This window comes from Hesperophylax consimilis, chromosome 22 (genome assembly GCF_061612785.1).
Source record: "Hesperophylax consimilis isolate HC1 chromosome 22, BYU_Hcon_1.0, whole genome shotgun sequence".
NCBI classification, from domain to species: domain Eukaryota; kingdom Metazoa; phylum Arthropoda; class Insecta; order Trichoptera; family Limnephilidae; genus Hesperophylax; species Hesperophylax consimilis.
Genome location: NC_142857.1, coordinates 9659634 through 9680889, shown reverse-complemented (window position 1 = coordinate 9680889; position 21256 = coordinate 9659634).

Genomic DNA, 21256 nt, shown 5'->3' with positions numbered 1-21256 from the left:
TTTAAATTGCCGTGTCCACGATATCCTTCCTTCCCCCCATCGTAACATCACAAAAAAAAACACTTTCCATTGTGAAAATATGTCCTGCAGTGTTATTACGCAACCATTTCACTTATTTCACCCCATAAAGCTGAATCTAAGGGAAGTCCACTTGCATTAATCATAATTCCCCTAATTTTTTCCCCACAATTCTGGGAAAAAAAGAATTCGGATTCTTTTTCGTCGCGAATATGGCAATCTCAACCCCCGCGGAGACGCTAATGTTTTTATTAATAACACCGCCATTAGGGTGCGTTGCTACCGGAAGTTGTAAAGAAGAGATTTGTAATGCGCGCGCAGCGGCGCTGGCGTCGCTTCCGGTGTCTTTCCGGGATTTTTGGAGGGAAAAAATGCATTTGCATTTTGCACCCCGTGCATGCTGCGTAGGAGCTTTATCAATTTTATTATTTTCAATATAATGATATTAATGTGTACGCTTATGTGATAAAATTAATTCATTACTAAAGTATGCACACGTCACTCGAGTATCCACATGGTGATTTAGGCATATTTTTATGTGACATTCTCATTCAAATCATCAAAATCAATCTTACAAACCGAAAACATTAAAAAGATGCTATTCTCCGTTCTCAATATCAACATTAAAACATTAAAATTTGGTCAATCTCATTTAAAGTGAAAAAGATATTATCAACACTTATTATCATAAATTTTTGCAATAATTTGACTTTGAATATTGTCGATACGAATTGCTTATGGTGATTTTTTTTAAATATTAAGGGGTTGTTTTCTTAACTTTTTAATAGCTTATCCATAAGATAACGTATCAAACGAATTCTCAAATATAAACGAATAGCCACTATTCGTAGATTCGAGTAACACCGAATAATAAACTTGGACTTATAGATAAATAAAGATAAATCGAAAAAAAATAATAATTATAATATGTTACATATAGGGTTTTCCAATAAGAGGTGTTATGTTTATATAATTCCGGCAATAAAATGTTTTTTTATGGCCGGAATTGGATGGTATTGATTTGGACAGCGTTTACTTTCAACAAGACGGCGCTACGTGCCACACAAGCAACGAAACCATTGATCTTTTACGGGAAAAGTTTCCGGACCGTGTTATCTCTCGAAGAGGTGATCACAATTGGCCACCGAGATCTTGTGGTTTAACACCTTGCGACTTCTTCCTTTGGGGCCACGTGAAAGAGAAGGTCTACGCCAACAGTCCAGCGTCGATTCAAGACCTCAAATATGGAATTCATGAGGCTATCGAGGACATAAGGCAGCCACTTTACGATTTGGTTATGGAAAATTTCATGAAAAGGATATGGTCCTGTAGGCGTGGTCGTGGTGGTCATTTGACTGATGTTATTTTTCACTATTAACGGCATACTTTTTTCTTTATAATGAAATAAACATTCGATCATTTATATTAAAATATGGCATTTTTCTTTGAATATCAAAATAACACCTCTTTTTGGAAAACCCTATATATAATTTGAATTATGGTATAGAAAATCTATTGCCAGAACTCGAGAACCGTAAACTCTGACGCATTAATAAATTTTAGCCTTTCGTCCCATGGGACAGTAAGCAATCGACATAAGCCATATGCCGCAAGACTGAACAGCGCTGCAGACCGTGTCTTTACTATAGGGCAAAGATATTCTATTAACGAGATATGCTATGTTGGCCGCCGGACCGTAGCCGGAGTACTACCTAATTAGGGTACTTTGAACGGTATCGGGACGTGTACGCACAGAAATCTGTTCTATGTATTAGTGCGGATACCTTAGCGCAAGCGAAGGTGTGCAGTAGTATTGGTGAACAAAACCGGCGACACTCGGCAAAACAATTCCACTCAGTACGAACTGCTCATAGCACATCTCGTTCTTCTAATATCTTTGCTATAGGGTCTCACAGCACTCGGTTTATATCGATTGCTTACCAACCCGTGGGATGACGGGCTTACTTGTAGGTATTTTACAACACTGACTTTATGAAATTCTAGATCGACACAATTATTTTTTAGCCCCTCAAACTTATTTTGATGATAAACTGTTAAAAATCAAATTAGGTGCGTTTTTTGCCATTCATATTCTATGGTCCAACCTACCCATAAATTATTTAATTTTTCGGTATTTTGGCTGAGGGTATCAGATTATGTTCGTGTTACAAATAAGTTCACTAACGCAAATATTTCCACACCTTTAAAAAGTAACAAGAGAACGACAAAACAATTGTTTGATAAATAATATAAAGTAGCATATCGTGAGTGCTTATCCTTTCTGAACACCCCTTTGTTTACCCAAAATCACACCATCAATTTAGACGGAAACAATCCAAAAACTCTTCAAACCGTCGATCACAAATCTGCAATACAAATATCCCCATGGCAACAACATCCCTTGCATTCACAACTACCCCGCAATCAATAAATCAAGAATACCAACGAATTAACTCCCCCTCGGAAAAAAAAATCTTCCCAGTGACCGTCTTGTCGGAACGGACATCCGGTAGATGGCCGACCGCCATTTTGGACGCATGCGTCGACCGGAAACGCGTGTGCGTCGCGCGCCGACATTTCTCACTGTAGCAAATTTTCGAATTTCAAAACAACCGCACGTAATTCGATCTTTCAAAGAATTTCCTGTTTTGCTGGCGAACGACGTTCGAACGCAAAGTCTAGGTTATTTAAGGGTTTCAAATTCGAAAGTTATTTATCGTTTCGGTTTGAATCGCAACGGGTTAGGTTAGGGGTAGATTCGTTTTAGGTGTTTCAATCGCTATTAAATTATTATTTGAAGATGAATTGAGGGGCGAATTAAATTGTCATCTCAGATTACAAAACAGAATTATATTGCGGAAATAATTTTATATCACGGGGGTTTATTTTTACTACTTCATGGTCCATTACCCATTGTAGAATGACTTGGTTATTTTTTAACTAATTCATAGGCTCCATAGCACTTATTTCAGCACTTATTGTTGGTATTTTAACATTTTTAATCTAACGATCTTAAAAATAGGCTTGTACTCGTACTATGGTGTTCGAATGTAATGTTTTCTTCGAAATGTCAATTCAACACTTGTTGGGTTTTAAAAAAGAAAGATACATTATATTTTATTTTTTGACGATAAACTAATATTTATAAGACAAGTTTTTTATGCATAGCAAAAAGGATAACAAATTACTTTAAGCAATAATTAGTATCTTGGAATATCAAAAAAATTAAGTTGGTTGTTTACAGGTGAAAAAAAAAATAAACAGTAATTGTTGATTGAAGTACTAGTACATATTGAATTATTTGGCGTGTTGGAAATAAGCCGACGTAGCTCAGTGGTCCAGAGCACCTGACTAGACATCAGAAGGCGCGGGTTCAATTGAGATATTTTCAATTTGTATGGATATTTCATGCGACTAATTATTGCTTATAATAATTTGTTAAAGATTTACTTAATCTTATTTTAATATAGATTAATAATGTATTTTGGAGTTCTTGCCTAAAATGACTCTTAAAACCTTCAAAGGCGATATTGAAAAGTCAAGAGACCTAGAGATTTCATTTAGCAGCACCATACCTCTAGCCATCCTATGCTGGGCCAGAATACGGAGCGTGTGGTGTCGACCCTGGAGGTAGTTGTTCGGTAGGTATAATTTGCAGCATTCCATTAAAATAGTTTATTAGTTTAAATGCTGTTACTTTATTCTTCTTAGATTAGACTTTCGTAGCGTATTTCAGAGAGCCATGTAATGCTTAAATTGCGGGTACTCACCATGCATTCTCGTTAAAAGATATCATACACTTTTTATGAATTTGTTCTAGTCATTCTATTTATTTTTGCTCTTATGGGCCCCAAGCGTATTCTAGTTTTGATTGCATAATGCAGTTGAACATCGATGTCATTGCTTCGGATATCATCGATGTCATTGCTTCGGATATCATCGATGTCATTGCTTCGGATATCATCGATGTCATTGCTTCGGATATCATCGATGTAATTGATTTGGAAAATTGTTTATTTATTCTTATCACAATTCCACGAAATTTGTAACACGATGATGCCAACTCCATTATATGATCTAAAAGAGTCAATTTGGTATCAAATGTGACCCTGATGTCCCTTGTAGATTCCACTAATGACAATATTTCATCATTTAGCTTGTGATCGAATTTAATTGGGTTTTTGGAACGCGTAAATGTCATGGTGACACATTTTTTTACACCAAAGAAAAGTTTATTCTCATCGGCTCTCGATTTATCTGGAATATCTAAAATATCTCGAATATCTAAAATAATATCTAAATTATCTCGAAATATCTCGAATATCTAAAATATCTCAAATATATAAAATAATATCGAAAATATCTCGAAACATCTCGGATATATCTAAAAAAGTATCTTAAATATCTCGAAACATCTTGAATATCTAAAATACCTCGAAACATCTCGAATATCTAAAATAATATCCAAAATAGTGTCTAAAATATCTCGAAACATCTTGAATATCTAAAATACCTCGAAACATCTCGAATATCTAAAATAATATCTTAATTATCTCGAAATATCTAAAATAATATCTAAAATATCTCAAATATATAAAATAATATCGAAAATATCTCGAAACATCTCAAATATCTAAAATAATGAATAAAATATCTCGAAACATTTTGATTATCTAATATAATATCTAAAATAACTCGAAAAATCTCGGATATCTAAAATAATATCCAAAATAATCTCTAAAATATCTCGAATATCTAAAATATCTCTTAACATCTTGAATATCTAAAATAATATATAAAATATCTCGAAACATCTCGAATACCTAAAATAATATCTAAAATATCTCTAAACATCTCGAATATCTAAAAAACCTCGAAACATCTCGAATATTTAAAATAGTATCTAAAATATCTCGAAATCAGCAGAAGTGGAGATAGCTAGATACTTTTGCATTTGAGTTGAATTTGAACATAGCGGTCACTTAGTTTTGATGGAAAAAAACATGCCGTTGGTTTTTAATTACTTTATTCAGTTATATCATTGCATGCAACATTCGACTACCAGAAGTAGTCCCTTAATTAAAATACTTCCAATAGCTCCCCAATAGCAATGCCATTTATTGAAGTATTTAGGTAGCAATGTATTGGTATGAATGAGGGTGTTCAGTGTTCAGTATGTTTGGGATAGTATGGGATATGGCACCGATGATTCGGTAAGGCAACATCTCAATGCTTGACAGTTTTATAGTTGCGTGGACCTACGGCTACAACATAGTCATTATTGTTAGTGGCGCCCTCCACCAAGCTACGACACTATTGATGTTACGGTAGGGTGGTTTGGGAATAATCTCGAATATTTTGGTTACTATTAAAAATGTGTATTAGCAATGAATTTGAAAATTTATAAAGGAAACAACTTTTAAAAAATACAGTATTATAGCTAAGATTATCTGTGATAGTTTCACTTGATTATTTTTTTTGCTTTCTTATACAATTATTTACAAAATAAATTTAAAAAAACCACCTTTGTGCTTGAAATCGGGCGTTTCTAGACACTTCGTGATGATATAAGGCATACCAAGAATTTACACATTTTCGGCTTGTGGTTTTCTCTTGTATTCCTTGCCCCGAGTAGGTAATTGATTATATATTGTTGAAGCGGTCATTGATCACTCTCAATTGCCTTTTTGGGATATTTTTGATACTATCACAAAATAAAGCGCTGAATGATTACCTATCTACTTAAAAATAATCGATTTTTATTTTTCCTTTCCCGTTGTTTTAAACTACCAAGCTTTGGAAAAATTCTCAAAATTCGTACTAATTTTCTAACTTACTTAGTAGGCAGAGAGGACATAACGCCAAACAACTCCGTATTGACACACACTCCTTGCTTCAATCATACTCATACATCGCCTCATACATATCCTTCTGTCACTCTGACTGTTAACGTGGCCCGACACAAGTGTTTGGTAGGCTTGGTCATGCCATATCTTATTCGGGCGTCCCCGACTTCTCCTAACATTTACATTAATTTCTTATTTTATTCGCTCTTCTTGCTCAAGCCGCATCCCTTTCTTACACGATCATACATAGTTTTACCACACACGCCTCAGGGATCTCATTTCTACTTTCATAATTCTTAGTTCCATGCCTCACCGCCATACATTAGTGTGTTTTTGTGTTGTTCGGTGACCCAATCTGAATGGCCACCTTTCTCTACTCCACTACTTCCTTTCCCCCCCCCCTCCACTTCCTCCAGCCTCACAACATACCCCAATTGGGGTTGCCACTACTGGCTCCAGACGACCAAAAAAAAACTAAAATTAAGGTATTTTATTGTTATTTTTTCGATCGGTACTTCTCAACCACCATGTGATATCAACCCCTACGCAACATCCCTCTGACTAGTGACTAGTGTCTCGTACAATGCTAGCCAGGCCCCTTCACTCGTAAGTACAGCAGTTAGGTAGGTTCCTACTTAAAATATACAAGTACATTTGATACTGGTATACGACAATCCAAGTACACAAACAGTTGAATTAATTATCATTTTGATGACTGTAATGGACTCACGAATGGAAGAATTCGATGAGACAGTGTTTGGTTTTTAGACAGTTTTTAGTGCCTACCTGATTAATTGTAATGCATATTTATTATATACTACACACCATACGTTTTACTTTATTTATCTCCAGTTGATATCAAAATTGCTCATGTTTGATCATAATAATAATTAGATAATTTGTATAAAGCTGTTTTTGTTGAAAATCACTCCAAAGGTTCTAGTGACTAGTCACTAGTCAATATTGCTAGCAGTTACGTGAAAAATAGCAGACTTCCGCGTGATTTTGATTACTGCGACTTGATAGCTCGCAAAGGTCGCGACACTTTTCCACTCTGGTGTAATAAAAAGACACTATCAAACAAGGCTACCATCTTGACAGGTTTACGCGGACATGGAATACACAAACAAATTTACACAGACGAAATGCAAAGTGGTCGATATTGGTATTATTAATATGGTAGGTATTGTTATGGAAATACTTCTAACTCTGTTTTATGAGAATACTATTTTGCGTTGCCGGAAAAGGTTTCTTTCGTAATTTTCGTCTTTATTTTGAAAGTTGGAGATTTTCAAATATTTTTCATTATTTGTCAGGTTTTTCGTAGCCCTGGAATGTTTGCTTTTCTTCTTAAAGTGAAATTAATTTTTTTTATCAACAAAAAAATTTCCATATATTTTCTTAAAACATTTTCGACGTTATTAATTATAGAGAGGTAGGTACCTGACTAAAGTGAATAATTTTATTTATTTGAATATAATTACGACGAAGAATGTGAAACTTCAAGCTCAATTTCCCATAAGCATTTTATATTATTCACCAAGAACAATCGCAACTTTAAAATACACAATCGAAAACGACCTATTTTTTTAAAATAAATTCCTGAAGTTTCCCAGTAATTTACTGATTTCCCCGTAAGATTTAACAGGGACGGGGGCTGCCGCTTCTGCCTCCCCCTTTGAATAAATTACCTACCACCGCTGAAATTTTAAATTCAAATTTGGAAAAGAACCCTCACCATTTTTTTTCAGTTTTCATTCAGACTGTCCTGGTCTTCGGGGGTGAATTACCATACTGAATTTTTGGAGTATAGAGTTTTAGAAAAATCCTTGCTACAAAGTAATTTTTAAAAGATTTTCGTGATTGCTGTACCTTCATTTTTTTCAATTATTTTACTAGCTCTTGGCTCTTTCTTTTCAGCTCCCCGTCCAATTATCATAATTATTATTATTATTTAAATTCGTTTTTAAGTTATAAGATTTAATCAATTTTGCTGTTAATACATAGCCGTTCCATAGTGTTTCACCGAATAATAATGGAAAAATCAACGTTCGTTATGATCTACAAATAAATAGGTGGCGCTTGTTTAACTATGTAATTAAATAAATATTAATATGAATTATTTGTTTGCGCCCGTACGTATGCAATATGAATATGAATAAATAGTTTTGTCCGTAAAAAACCCAATTCTTTCGAGAAAGGCATACAAATACAATGTTGGATTGAATAATCGATAACATATTGTATTTTTATGAATTTCTTGAAATAATTGTGTATTTATACGGACAAAACTATTTATTGATATTCAAATTGCTTATGTACGGGCGCAAATAAATAATTCGTCTTAATATTGTAAAGCACAACTTAAAATAAGCGTTGATTATAACGAACGTTGCGTTTAACGTACTTTTTCATTTGTGCACTAATATATTTAGGAAAAAATTGACACATCTTCTATATTTTCTTCTCTTTTGATCCAGTTTATCCCAAGACTGTGCGGTGAATTGAATAATCCTTGCACTTATAAGCTTCCTCTGCTACCTATACAGCTAACTGATACATCAGTGGAGTGGTTTTGTAATCCATCGAAATATCATCAATTCAATGGAAAAATTCGATTAGATTAAATTTGTTCTAAGAAGGTATTTATTTTGATATGCTCGACTGGTTGTGCCACAACGCAAAAATTTTATAAAACTAAATTCTTAAGCAAATTGGTATGTTACATATTCGCGTTTGGTATTTTATAAGCAAATTATATGAATAAATTAAAATAAACACTATTTGTAACTCGTTACAAATTAGGTTAAACTAATTATTTAATTTTTGTATACCGCCATTTAGTGATTGAATCACTGAGTAAAGAGATTTAAAAAAAAAAATTAAATGACGATATGGTGTTATTTATAAATTTACAATTCTTTTTTGATTACTCTAGCAAATAACTAAACGGTACAATGGCGGGTATTGTCGTATTCATTACTAATTCCAACAGTAAGAAAGCGATGAAGTGAAAGATGATTTTTGGACTGGTGTGAATGATGTAATGAGACTAAAAAATATGAACGAAAGGATTATAATGGCAGGCGATTTAAATGGGTGGGTGGGAATTAGACGTGACGGATTTGATTCGGTCTTAGGTATGTTTGGGGATAAAAGAACGAATGACAACGGGAACAGAATACTTGAAGTATGTTTAGAGTGGAACCTGTTTGTGTCGAATACTTTCTTCGATCATAAAGGTATCCACCAATATACGTGGGAAAGAGGAAATGAGAGGTCAATTATTGATTTTGTAGTAATTGACTCTAGGTTGAGAGCTGTTACCGAGGACACAAGAGTTTTCAGAGGGGCTGAGGTCGAAACTGACCACTTTCTTGTAGTGTCAAGAGTAAACCTCTTTCGCGGTTGGCGCTCTAAAGTGAAAACGGTACTAACTCCAACAAGAGTCAAAATAGAAAAACTACAAAATGATAATGTGAGAAGTAAGTATATGAATTGTGCAGAGATAAGATTGAATGCGAAGGAAATGGATGGTCTAAGCATAGACGAAACATGGAACCACATAAAAGTGTGTCTTTGTGAATCTGCTAGGGAGGTTTGTGGAATAAGTACGCAAGGTAGGAAGAAAGGTGATGCATGGTGGGATGATGAGATTAAAGCACTGGTCTCAGAGAAGAAGAAAGCATGGTTATGTCTGATTGCGGCTGGCAGTGCTTCCAGCGAAGAGAAGTATCGAGCGAAAGAAGTATATAAGGAATGTAAGAAAAAAGTAAGAGTTGGAGTGAAAGAACGAAAGAAACGCCTGGAAGAGGAAGAAGGAATGAAAATGACAAACCATTTCCAAGAAAACATTAAGTTGTTTTGGAAAGAAGTCAAAAGGTCCCGGAGTGGCCCAGAAAACGGAAGCATGAAAGTGATAAAATCAAAAGATGGAAAAATGTTGACGAATGAGGAAAAAATAAAAGAGAGATGGATGAATTATTTCGAGGAAGTCTTCGAAAGCGAAGTGAGTGACAGTGACTCCAGCGGTGAATCAGATATGAATGACGATGGAGTGAATGTTACCGAAATTAGCATGGATGAGATAGAAAGTTCGATTAAATGTATGAAGAATGGTAAGGCTGTCGGGTTTGACAATATTGCTGCTGAATATTTTAAAGGAGGTAGCCGTATAATTCTCACATGGTTGTGTAATCTTTTTAACCAATGTTTAAAGGAAGGTTATACGCCTTTAGACTGGAGAAGGGCTGTGATAATGCCATTATACAAAGGTAAAGGGTCACGTATGGAATGTGGGAATCATAGGGCTATTAGCCTGCTAAGTTCAGTTGGCAAGCTGTATGGTAGAATTTTGATTGAAAGAGTAAGAAAGGAAACAAAAGATAAAATATGGGATGTGCAAGGTGCTTTTATGAGTGGAAGGGGGTGCATGGACCAGATCTTCTCATTGCGTATGCTCACTGAGAAGTTTCTGGCAAAAAACCAGAAACTTTTCTGTGCCTTTGTAGATCTACAAAAAGCATACGACCGAGTCGACAGGAAAAAGCTATGGAAGGTGTTGTCCAAGTATGGAGTGAATACATATCTGACTCAGGCAATCGCGTCTCTGTATGAGGGAAGCGTTGCATGTGTTAGGGTAAACGGTGGTTTTACGGGGTGGTTTGATATCACAAAAGGTGTTAAACAAGGCTGCGTAATGTCACCGTGGTTATTCAATCTATATATGGATAATTGTATGCAAGAATTGAAAGAGGTGGGATTGGGCGCGAATTTGATTAATTTGAAAGTATGTTGCCTGTTGTATGCTGATGATGCGGTGCTGATTGCTAATAGTATAGAAGATCTACAGTCTCTCGTGTCTAGGATGAACGAAGTATGCATGAAGAATGAGTTAATGATGAATGTAAGTAAGTCTAAAGTAATGGTGTTTGAAAGAGAGAGTACGAAAACAGTGTGCAATATAATTGTGAATGAGGAATACTTGGAGCAGGTGGATGAGTTTGTGTATTTAGGAAGTATGTTTACAAGAGATGGGAAGGCTGACAGAGATATTGAAAGAAGGGTTAATGCAGGTAATTCCGTTAATGGAGGACTGAACAACGTTGGCGCTAACAAAAAACTGTCCAAAGAAGCGAAGTTAGCAGTCCACAACGGAGTGCTGGTACCTACCTTGATGTATGGAAGTGAGGCATGGAACTGGCAAAGAAAGGATGAAAGTAGATTGAATGCTGTTGAAATGAGATCTCTGAGGCGTATGTGTGGTAAAACCATGTTTGATCGTGTGAGGAATGTGGAGATCCGCAAAGAGTGCAAGGCTGATGTAAGCGTAATGAGTAAGATTAAGAAAGGGACGCTTAGATGGTTTGGGCATGTAGAGCGAATGAGCGAAGATAGGAGTGTAAGGAGGATATATGATGCAAATGCGAATGGTAGCAGAAGTCGGGGACGCCCGAGGAAGACATGGCACGATCAAGTGAATCAGATACTAGAGTCGGGCCATGTCAAGAGTCAGAATAATAGAAGAGTATGTATGAGACGATGTATGAATGTGAATGAGGCAAGAAGTGTGTGCCAAGACCGAGTTGTTTGGCGGTCCGTCCTCTCTGCCTACCCCTGCGGGGAAACGGCGTGATGGTTAGTTAGTTAGTTAGTTAGTTAAGATGTGTATTTTTCAAGTTCGTTTTTTTATCATTATCCGCTGATTGTTGTGACCAATTGATTAAAAAAGCGTACAAGTTCCTTATCTTACTTAGCCCGTTGTCCCACGAGTCTGTAAGCAATCGACATAAACCGAATGCTGCAAGAACCTGCGCAGAAAATTAAGTTCGCTATAGTAAGATAACGTTCTGCAGGGCAGTTCAGTGTGGAACTGTTCTGCACAGGGTCGTATTGCAATTGGTTTATGTCGATTGCTAACCGATCCGTAGGACGACGGGCTAAGAAGAACTTTTTTCAATCTAACACTGGAAGACATTAGAAACATTAATGATAATATCCAAACATTTATATATAACAAATAAAATAAACGTGAATAACTTCAGTCCGCCTCAGCACAAGTCACCCTAGTGAGGAGGACTAAGAAATACAATTTACTATACATATATTCACTATCTGTCGGTGGCCGAGTTGCCGTTTGGGTCCCACCCAGACGTAGTGTATTCAATTCCTCGACTGGCTAAGTCCTCCATCACAACACAAGCAACATTTTCAGCTTTCTGTGGTGGTTGTAGGAGATTTTCAAATATTGTCAGGTTATTCGTAACCCGGGAATGTTTGACTTTATTTTTAAAAAAAATCATACTTTGTATGTACAATTTTTAATATTTAGCTATAATAAAAAAATAAATATTTATTATTAGTAATTACAATATTTTAGATACGATGAAATTACTTGGATGTTTATCACATTTCCTAAACACGTAATTTTTTAAACTTCAAAACTACAGATAAATAATTAAATCATCAACTGTACACTGCTCTTCCAACCACAAACTTACGCTTTCATGGAAGAGAAGTATTCAAATCTCATAAAATGTGTAACTACCTTATTTCTTTAATACAAAAATCAATTAAATAAACAGCAACAAATATCATGAATTTTGACCTTTAAGGAATCTCTAAATAGTATAAAACAAAGTCACTATCCGCGTCTGCCTGTTTGTGCGCTTAGTTCTTCTAAACTAGGCAACGGATTTTGATAGAGTTATATAGTGGATATTATATTTATAAAAAGTAGAGTAAATTCGATGTTTTGTAATTAAGTCGTAAAAATATGTAAGTATATATCTATTTCTTAATGATAACCCCCATCTACGCCGGGTACATGTCAGCTAGTATAATTATAAAAGTGTGTCTTTATCTATAAAACCCATTTTTGTGACGTTTTATTCATACATAGTTATAATTGATATTACAAGTACGTATAGCATAGATATAATGCAATAATTTGTGCGAATATCACACAAATAATTCCATAAGATTCATACATTGATTTATTGCGTTATGTACATAAAATAAATGCACCAGCAGGATGTGCATTTTATAAATGGTTGTATTTTTCATCCCTCAACGTAGAATAGGGATGTTTTTTTATCCTGTCGAAGACGTAATCACTTAGCCTGATTGCATGTGGAAAACACCCCTTATCCATGTGCCTGGTATAGCCTCCAAGGGTTGGCATGAGAATGTATTTATTGAAATCAATATCAATATAAATATGGGGCCTGATTTCTGATTCTAGTCATTGCTATTCGGAGAAATGGTTGAAGAGAAATTTGTTAAATACATCATTCGTATTCGCAATGATTGAATGGGATTATTAATTTCTAAGCGAAATTCATTTAGAAAATCCATTTTAACGTTAATATTTTTTTCAACTTATTATTTTCAATTCGTATCATAAAAGAAGTTTAGAAGTAATTATTTTTAAATCTTAGGATACATTTTTAATTTTAGTGCCAATTTGTATAGTGATATAATTGTAGACTGCACAGATCATGTCATTCATTTTTGGTTTTGTGTAAAGAGGAACTCTGTTATCTCTGTTATGCATTTTGATAATTTGATACATCAAAAAAAAACACCTGCCGTAAAACATTAAATTAATTACAGGTTTTTACAAGAAACCTGAGCAAATAAATCAAAATAAAAAATAACCGTACCTAGATCTCTAGGTATGATGATATATCTCTGAGTATGTTTGAGTATATTGTTAGAAAAAACTATATTAACCTAATTGAACCACAAACGTATCTTTATAGTTTGAGAATATTGTAAGAAAAAGCTACCATAACCTATATGAACCACAAACATGTTTTTATATTTTTGAAATTTGGAAAAAACCTGGCTATTTAAGTATAGTTACTTAAAAATATAGATATTCTGAGACTTGTTTTTCAGCGCTTCTCGCCACACACTAGTGAAACCACTTTAAAACTAAATTTAATTTAATTTTCGTAGATAAATGAGTATATTATATGAAAATAACAATATAATTTTCAACTAGCAACTATCTTTTCGGTGATCGGATAAATCATCAAAATAATAATTTATCACATCTTTAAAAAGTTATATAAAGTCATGGAAAGTGATGAAACAAAAACTTTATTAACTGGGTTAAGTAGGTTAGGTTAGGTTAGGTTAGGTTTAAAAAAAAATTTCATCGTTTCTAATGACTTTATATCACTTTTTAAAAGTGTGTTGAATTGTCACTGTGTTTAGTTATTATGAAACCATCTTTTCTTATCCAAAGTTCTTAACACATTGTCACGGAGCTTTTCAATGCAGTATTCATACCTATATATTTACTTTTGGGCGAAATAATAGAAACTAATAACCTTACTAAAAAAAATCACTTCACAACTCCTTAATGGTGTTTTTGTTACACATTGAATAAAGACTGAGAAAAAGTTTAGATTCGAGTTGGTACTAATAAAATAATTTCATTAGCTGGGCTCCGAAAGATCTGGCAATGTCGCATTTCAACAGACTGACCGTCTTGAAAAATTGAGGTTATTTTGGACATATTACTTTTTAATTGACTATTATTACGTGAATTTAATAAGATTTCTATGAAAGGGATGTTTTTTAATAACATATATGTTTTATGTATGCGTAGGTAAATATTTATAAATATCATTGAAATCAATGTTTATATTGCGCTTAACAATTCACGGAGAAAACTAACTGATATGAAATATATTAAAAATCTGGCCAAATTCAAGTCGGAACAAGTGTTTTTAAAAATAATAATAATTTCGCATCTAGTACGTATATTTCACAAGGATAGAGACAAGGCCACTATCTTTGAACACGTGTTCAGATATATACTGAATGACTAATATTTGACAAAAAAAGCCGTACTCATTTTCCTCCATATTAATTCAAAATCTCATTTTTTGTTGTTTATTTTCTGGGAATTATTATATTGATTTTTTTTTGTTTAAATGAGATAAAAAGTAAAGTGATAGTTTTCTTGCAAATTCCATAAATAAAAGGAATGTAATGAAAATTTGGTATTCTTCATCATTTTTCTACGTCCAGAGTAAAAGTATGTGTGTTTTTTGTCACGTTTTAAATTAAAATATTCAAATTTATGAATACGAAAGTATATTTCAAATATATAAATCTAAAAGATAATTTCAAATAGATTCTTAAAATTGTATTTATTTTTACGGCATAAAAGAAGAAATATATAGCATATTTAAAACACCTTGGCAATAATCGATTCTTACCTTCAGAACGAGAATCATTAGCTAAGCAAAATAATAAGACAGTTCAAAATAAGCAAACAATAAATATTTCAACCCAGAACCAATAAATAAATCACGTATCTTTTATGCATCAATGCTTCGAATATCTATCTATATGGGAGGTCTGTGCGGTCTCGTAATAAACTATGAATCTGAACTTCTAAGATTCCACGTTCTTCGGAGGCCAAAGTCTTGAGATTAGATAAATTGTAAAAGATCAACACATTACTCAATAATTCTTTCGATAAAACATTTTGGTTATACGTACGTGTACGTGCTTTGCTAGATATCAAAGATTAGATTTAAAATATAGAAGTTACCTTCCTGCCTAATATCTCAACGCATTGATAGGATAAGGATATGTTTCCAAGAGTCAATCTTGCTCCTGTGGACACATACATATATAGTACCCAGTAGTAGGAGAGATGAAACAGAGTGATATTTCCAAGAGTCAATCTCGCTCCTGTGGACACATACATATTTAGTACCCAGTAGTAGGAGAGATGAAACAGAGTGATATTTCCAAGAGTCAATCTCGCTCCTATGGACACATACATATTTAGTACCCAGTAGTAGGAGAGATGAAACAGAGTGATGTTTCCAAGAGTCAATCTCGCTCCTGTGGACACATACATATTTAGTACCCAGTAGTAGGAGAGATGAAACAGAGTCAATCTCGCTCCTGTGGACACATACATATTAAGTACCCAGTAATAGGAGAGATGAAACAGAGTGATGTTTCCAAGAGTCAATCTTGCTCCTGTGGACACATACATATGTAGCACCCAGTAGTAGGAGAGATGAAACAAAGTGGTGTTTCCAAAAGTCAATCTTGCTCCTGTGGACACATACATATTTAGTACCCAGTAGTAGGAGAGAGAAAACAGAGTGATGTTTCCAAGAGTCAATTTTGCTCCTTTGGACACATACATATTAGGGCGGAGTGAAAAAACTTTTTTTCAAATTTCGTGTTTCCTATATTACCAATGGGTGCCTTGGTAGTACCCTATAAAGTACACAAAATATCATCAAATTCCAACTTCATCTTCAGGTGGCGCACTGACCCTAAAGTTCTACAAAAAATTGTGTTTTTTCAGATTTTGTTAGTAAATAAGCGCATCATCTAATCCAGCTTAAACGTCACAAAATGTATTTTAGTTTTAGCCATCTAACTTACTCCTCTTCCCCCCACCCTTTGACACTATTTTGCGTAACAACAGCTGCAGTTAATCAGTAATTAACAGACATTAGCACGTTCGTTGGAACAGCTGCGAAAACTTGATTGTGATTTCTTTGTAATATGCCTAAAACAAGAAAAAATTCAATGTGTTCTATGTTTGGTGGCCCAGAAAAATTAAAAGACAATGTGTTGCCAACTTATTCGGATGTAATAAAGTATTATTTGTGGATTAGAAATGACTTGCAGTGGTTATCAAATGGAAAAGATCCTTCTGTGAAAGATATGTGTGAAATAATTGCAATTGATCTAATTACGTTGTGGAATAAAGCGTCTATTCCTATTGTAACTGAACGTCAAATTGTAACTAAACTAACCCGGTATTATCACAAGTACAAATGCTTGAAATGTCGAGTACCTAAAAAGAAAACTGAATTTTATAAAGATGCAACAAAAAAACTCTTTGATATTGCTGTTTGCAAGTGCATTTGTGTCGATTTTTGTAAATGTTTAGTGAAAATACCCAAGAAGGAGCTTAGAATTCCTGCAAGATCAGAGAAGTACCCGCAAAATGCATATCGGCTCAAAAGATATAGTGGCATCCAAGGCTTTGGAGCGTACGCAATTACGACTGATGAGGAAAAATAAATTACTTCAAAAACAGACTGTTGAGAAACCTCTGAGCCCCTCACCAGAGACTTCAGAGACCTCGGATGATAGTGTAAGATTATCAGACAACAATCAAGATCCAGACTTTTATACACTTTTTCCGACATACTCCACGCCATCCACATCGAAATCACAAAAAAATCAGATGAGGCATCGATTAAAAAATCTTGCCACTGCCTGTGACAGGACTGGTGTCTCCGACAGATCAGCATCAACCATTGCCAGTGCAGTTCTTCAAGATATTGGTTTTATTTGTAAACAAGATTTCTCAAAAGTAATAGATAGAAGTAAATTACGACGCGAGCGCCGAAAAGTTCGAGAAGAGTTGCAAAGAAGGCAGATTTCGAGCTTCGGGAGTTCTGACGGTAAAATAAGTGGGTTATATTTTGATGGTCGGAAAGACAAGACCATTGTGCAGGAAAAACATGATAACAAGTACCACAGGAGAACCATTACTGAAGAACATATTGTTTTGCTCTCCGAGCCAGATTCTCAGTACATTGGCCACGTCGCGCCTCCTTCTGGAACCGCTAATTCTAATAAGGATTCAATTGTAGAATTTTTAAATTTGCACTTCGGAGATTTATCAACCACTGTAGCTATTGGATGCGATGAAGCGGCTGTAAACACGGGCTTCAAGAATGAAGCAATCGCATTGATTGAAAGACATTTAAATAGACCATTACACTGGTTTATATGTTTGTTGCATGCCAACGAATTACCACTGCGTCATCTTTTTAATACTTTGGATGGCAGTACTTCAGGTCCCAATACGTTCGCAGGAGTCATTGGCGAGATGTTACAGCACTGTGAAGACCTCCCTGTGGTGAAAATTGATAAAATTACGACAGTCTTACCCGATATCGAAAATTCTAAGCAATGATCAAAAATATCTGTATGAAATTTGTCAAGCTGTAACAAAAGGCAGCGTAAAAACTGATTTGGCTAATAAGCAACCAGGAAAGCTGGCACACTCTCGTTGGCTAACCTGTGCAAATAGAATATTGAGACTATATGTAGCAACAAAGTTTCCAACTCATAGTCTGGTTGAGATTGCTACGTTTGTGATAAAAGTGTATGCGCCAATATGGTTCACCATAAAAACAAAACCTTCATGTAAAGATGGTCCGAAACATGTCCTTAGTATGATAAAAAGATGCTCCTATTTAAAATATGAGCTGAAAACAATTGTTTTTCGAATAATCGAGCGGAACTCTTTCTTCGCTTATTCTGAAAATATTTTATTAGCGATGCTACAAGACGAAAGACAGCATATAAAAGAATTAGCAGTAAGAAGAATTCTTAAAGCCCGACAAAATGCAAAGGAGAAAAAAGTAAGGACATTCTTGACTCCAAAACTAAACTTCGAAGCCAACGATTATTATGATTTGATAAACTGGAAGACAGAAAAAATATTCTAGCCTCCATTCAAAAAAAATACGGTGACAGTGAATTATGGGACAAAATTATGAGCGAACATATAAATATCCGGGTTGAAAATTTTCCCTGTCACACACAGGCTGTGGAGAGATGTGTGAAGCTGGTCACTGAAGCTAGCTTGGCTGTTTGCAGAAGTACAGCACGCGATGGATATATTCGAGCAATAATAAAATCGAGAAAAGAAATGCCGAAATTCGGAACAAAATTACACTTTTCCTCTGGAATTCAGGGAGCTACCCCATACGCATATGCCACGACTGAAGGCTGAAATGATTAAAAAATATATATTTTCTTAATGTTCCTTATATTTTAATGCAAATAATAAAGTTAAATATGATAATAATTTTGTTTTATATTTTTAAAAATTTCTAGAATCGATCATTTTTTCAAAATTTCAGGTCCTCTGCGCCACCTGAAGATCATATGTCAAAAAAAAATAAAAAATATTTTTCAACAGCTATTTATCTACAGCAACATTAAATGATATAGGGTTTTTGAAATTCGAAAAAAAATTTTTTTCGACCTCTTTCACTCCGGGCTAATACATATGTAGTACCCAGTAGTAGGAGAGATGAAACAGAGTGATGTTTCCAAGAGTCAATCTTGCTCCTGTGGACACATACATATGTAGCACCCAGTAGTAGGAGAGATGAAACAGAGCGATGTTTCCAGGAGTCAATCTTGCTCCTGTGGACACATACATATTTAGTACTCAGTAATAGGAGAGATGAAACAGAGTAATGTTTCAAAGAGTCAATCTTGCTCCTGTGGACACATACATATGTAGCACCCAGTAGTAGGAAATACAACAGCTGGCAGATCTCTCCTGATACTCAAAAGTGAAGAGCACTGTATTAATCATTATTACCTTCGACAATTAAAAAAAATATATTATATTGATACAATAATATTATTTATTTTGACACATTATACGATGATATTTGAAATTGGACCTCACTGGGTACTTTGCTCGTGCTGTCGCCCCTATTCGCAACTTAATAAAATTCAATAAAAAGTTAATACTAAATAATATTTAGAAATAAAGCAAAATAAAACTATTATGAAATAAAATACAACAATAAAGGGGGTAGTGAAAAAAAACATTGGCAAATATTATGAAGTACGGTTGTATATAATGAAGTGTGTATTGTCATCACGTATTTATTATGTTTTATCCTTGTACGATTTATTTTTTCGTAATACTGCTTTTTTGTTATTTCAATCCATCTTTAAGTTTTTTTACCTTAAATTTTTCTGTTTCCCTAATTTTTTGTGTCAAGCAAAAGATCACTAAAAGCTTTGATTTAATCCAAAACTTCTAAAAATTCCTTCGAATGTGTTTAACTATTAACATTTGTCACCTTAATACTTTTAGTTTTCTCATTTTCCCTAAAAACAAAGATATTTTTAGTTTATTAAAAATCACTGGACAGTTAGTTCTCCGGCGTTTGGTCTCTATACTTCTTAGATATCACTGGGATTTTCACCTTTCTTTTTATAGCGGTTTGTAAATTTTGTACATATTTAATATATTATAAGTAATGCTTGTACCTCTATGTTCGAATTCCATGTCAAAGGATAGATTACCTTTAGGGTGCTGTGGGCCAAGAAAAAAATCAAATTTTTAGCAATTATACGCTGTAACAATTAGCTGGTTCCATATTTTAGTCACTTGCTTATCCCATTTAAACTTATTACCAAGTATTTATATTATGATTAATTAATACGTCAATTTTTACTGACACTTTACTTAGAAGAAAGAAAACAAGAAGAGAAACAGATTGCTTTTTAAACTGCATAAATATCGGTGTAAAATCTACATTGCTTCGCCACCATTAAAACAAACAAGTGAAGAAAAATTGTAACGCCTCGCATCCATAATACATATCCCGCTTATTTCCTCCCTGTCACATCTCATCTCCTCGCATTCTCCTTGCCTTACAATGGTCGCCTCTCCGCATCCTCTCTGGCCAATGGTTTGCAAACAGTCAACAGTCAACATGCAGACAGGAGACAGACCCTCCCAGAAACAAACAGGCCGTGAATGACTGCGGCAATCCAAACATTCTTCATGCGGCCGTAAGAACCCTCTGGTGTTATTCTGACCTGTGCGGTAAAATAATAAAATGTACAAACTTAGATCTTAAATGATTTCCCGATCAAGGAGAACAAAACTGCTCTAATACAGCAGAATGATTAAGAATATGTCAGAAAAAGACATGAACTGGAAGAAAGTAAAATAATTTTTAAAATGACAGTAAAATTGGGCAACATAAATAAAAATAATAATTTAAGGAGATGCACTACCTCGTGTAATATTTTAAATTGAGCCGCTATCAATAACAACCCTTACGTAGATGGCGATAAGGTTTAAATTCTCGCTTAACACCATCCGCCTGTTTTGATTTATGCAAGAAAAAAACATTGCCAAAAAGTGCCTTTTATTTTATTTTGTGGATGTTCAGGCATAAATATTTCATTTTTTTCGATCATTTTATAAATAACTTAATTTTCCACATTATACAATAAAATCATAACCGAAAATGGGTTCGTAAGAAGGAGATTTTGAACTTTAAAGCAGTTTTCATATGCCTTATACATTATTTTTCTATTTTTCTGGGCTTGTAAAAAGACTTAAAAAATACTCGATTATTTCAAAGGCCAAGATGTATTCTATTCGCAGTATTTAATTGAAGCATCTGAAACATTTCTAGGCGACCAAATTTTCAAACCAAAAACACATGATTTTGAATTACTACGCATGGCATCGCCTTAAGGAAAATAAATAATATCGTATAACCTTAATAAACAAAATAATCGATATGTTCTGAAACTAATGGTTTTCCTCGCCA